This window comes from Lactuca saligna, chromosome 1 (genome assembly GCF_052625555.1).
Source record: "Lactuca saligna cultivar CGN05327 chromosome 1, ASM5262555v1, whole genome shotgun sequence".
Lineage (NCBI taxonomy): Eukaryota > Viridiplantae > Streptophyta > Magnoliopsida > Asterales > Asteraceae > Lactuca > Lactuca saligna.
In genome coordinates, this window is record NC_136417.1 from 172,005,279 (window position 1) to 172,010,003 (window position 4,725).

Consider the following 4,725-nt stretch of genomic DNA (forward strand, 5'->3'; position numbering starts at 1 on the left):
CATCCCGGATTCGCAAGGGTAGAGTTGAAGGGCTAAAAGTGTAAGTTTTAGAGGATGACTCGGCGAGTCCATGGATAGACTCGGCGAGTCAGGTCGCGGTCATGGTCGCGTGCCGAGTGGCCTACTCGGCGAGTCCCAAGTATGGACTCGGCGAGTAGGTGCTGTATGGAGAAAACCCTAGTTTCCGGGGTTGAGCCCTATATAAAGAACATTATACCCCTCCACAGCCTCTCTTACCCCCCCTTGAGTTCCAGGAACCCTAATCTCGTGGAGAAGAGCATTGGTGGAGCAAATTGGAGCTTGGAGAGGTGTTGCTTGGAGAAATCTTGAAGGAGAAGTGGTTTGGATCAAAGGGCTTTGCTTGGACTCGTGTTTAGCTGTTATTGAGGCATCTTCTGGAGGTAATATCTTCGTCCTTAAGCTGTGTATTCCTAGTTTCATCATTTGGGGTTGTGTGGGATGCTTGGTTGTGTGACATTTTGGTGTTGGAGGATGGATCTGAGGTTGCTACCTCAGATCTGGAGTGGAGAAGTCATTGAGTGCATTAAAGTCCCAACCTTTGTGCTATGAGTGAAGCTATCATGTCCCAAACCTTGGTTTTAAGGTGAAAATGGCCTAGATCTCGTTTGGTTCACGTAAAGTTTGCCACTTTACGTGATGGATGGATTGTAGGAGGCTGGATCTATGTTTTGGATCAATTGCATGGCCTGAGATGCTTCTGTATGGATTCAGACCGGTGGAACTCGGCGAGTCACATGGGTCGACTCGACGAGTTGCTTGAAGATGGCCTTGAACTCGACGAGTTGGAAGAACAACTCGGCGAGTAGGTTGAAGATTGCCTTGGACTCGGCGAGTCCAGTTGAACTCGGCGAGTCATATCGAGGAAGTCCCAATATTCCTGGTTGAGTCGACGAATCGGTGAGTCGAGAGACGACTCGGTGAGTTGGGTGCGAGTGGACTCAGAGTTGTTGCACTCGACGAGTCTTGGGGTGACTCGGCGAGTTGGGTCACTAAGTGAGGGAAGTCTGAGCATAAGGGCTCGGCGAGTCATCGGGTTGACTCGGCGAGTAGGGTCTGTCAGGGGTTGACTTTGACTTGTTCAGAGTTGATCAGTTGTCTTCCAAGGGTATTTCGGTAATTATGGGTATTTATTGGGTTATTGTTGATGTTCAGTGGAGGAGTTGTGTCAGAGCTCGAAGCAGCGGGATCTTATCTTTTCAGCCGTCAGTTTCGAGGTGAGTTATCCTCACTATATCAACAGGGTCTAAGGCACCAAGGCCGGCCCTTATTTGTATTGAGATTCAGTTACGTTTATCATGTTGTTGTTGGTTGTGTCTGCATCCTGGTAGTTAGGATGATACATGCTAGGGGGCCTTGTAAAGGTCAGTTCTCGATATGCAGAGTAATGCTATGCTAGTGAACGGGTAGGTCGGTAGCCCGGTTAAAGTAATGATATGCTATGTGATCTGTTACTCGGTTTGTTAATTATGTCTGTTATATGAATGTATGTTTTGTATACATGGTTGTTTGGACTAGAGATGGGTTGAGGCGGGTCCTGCTTTGTGCTGTAGGCCAAGATACCCAGGGCGGACCGGTTGAACCGAAGGCCCAGTGAGCGGTCCGGATAGGCTGTAGGCCCCACGTGGGCGGACCAGACGTGCCGAGGCTCGGAGAGTGGACCAGGCCGACTGTAGGCCCGATGCGGGCGGACCAGTCACACTGTAGACTCAGAGAGTGGACCAGGTGGGTTGAAGGCCCGATGCGGGCGGACCAACCCCACTGTAGACTCGAAGGACATGACTAGACCCGGAGGATGGATCCGATGGACTGAAGGCCCGATACGGCGGACCAGTCACGGTAGACCCGACATGCATGATTGTTCTATGTTCTGTTATGTTATGTACGAGTTATATGTTTTGGGCCGGAAGGTCGTAGCCTGGAAGGGCGTATGCGTGGTTGGTATCTTGGGGGTATCTCACTAAGCTCTCGGGCTTACAGTTGTGGTTTAATGTTTTCAGGTTCTTCAGGAGACTGTGGCAAGGCGAAGGCGCGATCGTACCGCTCCTTATGAATTCGTAATGACATGATTCTGGGAATACTTAAATGAATTGTATTGAAAACCTTTTTGTAAAAATTTTAATGAAAATCGGGTTGTTTTGAAAATTTTAAATTGGTTGTGTTTTTTTGGATGTTACAGTTGACTAAACCCTAAAAGTCAAAAAAAGTCAACCCTCCGGGTTACGCTGCGTGTACCAAATCTGTACGATGGGCGTACCCGGCGACTTCTCAGAAACGGGGAACGCGACCCCTTACGTTGCGCGTACTGGGATTACGCTCCGCGTAAATCCCAGTTTCTTACTCCTTTGATTTTGGGTCTTAAACGGTTAATACATATACTCATACTTCACATCTGACTTCCCTAAGGCCATTTAATCCATAAAGTCGAAACCTGTAAGCCTTTGCATGGCTGTAAAGGTCACTAATCACTCTAACACTTTTCCTCTTTCCTCATAAATCCTAGGTCTCATGCATGGCTTAATATTCACGTCCAAGAATGGATTTTTATGAACCCACAACTTATAATACTCTGAAATATAGTAGATCTAAGCTTATGGAGACCTTTTGCTCATAAAGTCTGCACCTTAGGACCAAAAACCCTAAAAAATTAGTCCATGAAACACAAATCAACAATAACAAGGAAAGCTCTAAGCTTTTTACCTCTAAGTGAAGTTCCTTGTTCTGTAGAACTCAGATCCAAGTTTGCACTCCAACTACTAGCCTCCACAAGAACCTCCTCTTCTTCTTCACTAACACACAAAGTCACTTTTTAGCTCAAGCACACTAACACACTAGCTTGGAACGATAATATGCTCTCCTAGGGTTTTTCTCTGAGGAATGGTGGTTGGGGGACAAGACGATCATATTCCTTTTATAGTCCATAAGCCACAATTAGGGTTTGCATCTGGTCCCGCTACGCCCAGCATAACCCTGGGTACACCCAGCGTAACTAGGTGAGTCCGCGTCCAACTTAAGAACATGAGTACCAGCAGTGTACTCTTCTGTACGACGAGCGTACTCATTTGTCATAATTTTCTGTTAAGGGTTAAATTTGACATATTGGAAAAGAAGAAGGGTTTAAGAGATGCACCTGAATTTTGGGATGTTACACAAGTTCTTCTTCTTCAAATTCTCTTCTCTTATTCCGAGCTTTTCTTCACCAAAAATGAACTCAAAAGGTCAAACACACACAACAATGGAGTATGAGGGCGTATTAGGGTTTTCTGAGGGTGAGGGACTACTAAGGAGGATAGGGTTTGAGCCATAATGGGGTCTTTATATGGCTTAAACCCTAAAAATTAGGGTTTTGAGTCTGCTCACGTACGTACATGCGCCCCCAAATCCTAGGCGCCTCTACGTCGCGCGTACACCAGGTTACGCCCATCGTACGACTTATGGGCAGCCCTGTTGGATTACATGTCTATGCCCATAAATATTGGTGGTATGTACTTGACCCGAGAGTAGCATGGTCAATTTGGGTTGCATATCATTAGGACAATTTGTTAGGCTGGATTCTTGAGAGAAGGTTATATATATGATTTATTATTACATTATAAGTTATAATATATTAATATGAAATGATATGTTTTAATTAGTATGATAAGAATTAATTTGGAATTAATTTAATGATCAAAAGAAACTAATTAAATCTATAGGGACTAATTATGGTAATTAGTTATATTTATATGTGTTGGGCTTATGATCCAAGTTAGACCAAGTTTATGCGTGGATACATAAAGAGTTGGGCGACATGAACCATGGATCATAAACCCATGGGTATGGTTTTGGGTTATACCCATGACCCTTGGAATCTTACATATAAATATGTCCATTCGTAGCCAAAATCGCTTAAACTTGTACTTGAAGTTCATGGAGGTGTTTTTGGTTTGGAAGGAATTCTCTCTCAAGTTCCACCTTCGTTCATGATGAGTTGTGACTTCATTTGAGGTTTCCACACTATTGAGGCTGAGCTCTTAAGGCCAAATACATCAAGACTTCAAGCTACACAAAAGGTATGTTACCCTAACTAGTATCTTGTATGGTATATGACAACTGTATGCTAGTTATAGTCTTAATACCTTTGAAACATCATTGCATGTATAATTAGTGAAAACATAGATCCAAGATATTTAGGTTTGTATGTGCACCGTAGGAGGTTGTAGTATACACAATCCAACAAGACCCACTATTTGGCCCATTCTACTAAGGTCCACTTCATAAGTCCATTTTTCCCATTGTGAGTCCAATAACTAATATTAATTTCTTAAATTAAATAATACCTCGAGAGACAGATGTTACAATTCTCCCCCACTTGTCTTAGACTTCATCCTTGAAATGTATGTGTCTAGAAATAACTCAGGGTAATGCTCCCTTATCTCCTCTTTGGGATCCCAAGTCCACTCCAATCCCTTACGGTGCTGCAACTGAACCTTTACTAGATCAACTCTCTTGTTCCTCAGTTCCTTCGTCATGCGATCTTGAATCGTCACTGGTCTCTTAATGTAGTTCAGGCTGTCATCACCCTGAATTGTTGGATAAGGTGTCTAAGTCCATAACTTATTTGGTATATACTTGACCCGACCGGCATGGTCCATTTGGGTTGCATCTCATCCAAACTATTTATGGATAATTTTATGAGAGTTATACACATATGTTTATTAATATATT

General features: G+C 43.8%; 1 long non-coding RNA gene across 1 annotated transcript; it reads left to right on the plus strand.

Annotated features, from left to right (window-relative positions):
* Window positions 1–292: 292 nt before the first annotated feature.
* Window positions 293–2,055, plus strand: LOC145001418 (uncharacterized). Its single transcript, XR_013661562.1, has 3 exons — window positions 293–401; window positions 1,174–1,235; window positions 2,019–2,055. It is a non-coding gene; the product is annotated as an uncharacterized LOC145001418 (long non-coding RNA).
* Window positions 2,056–4,725: the final 2,670 nt, after the last annotated feature.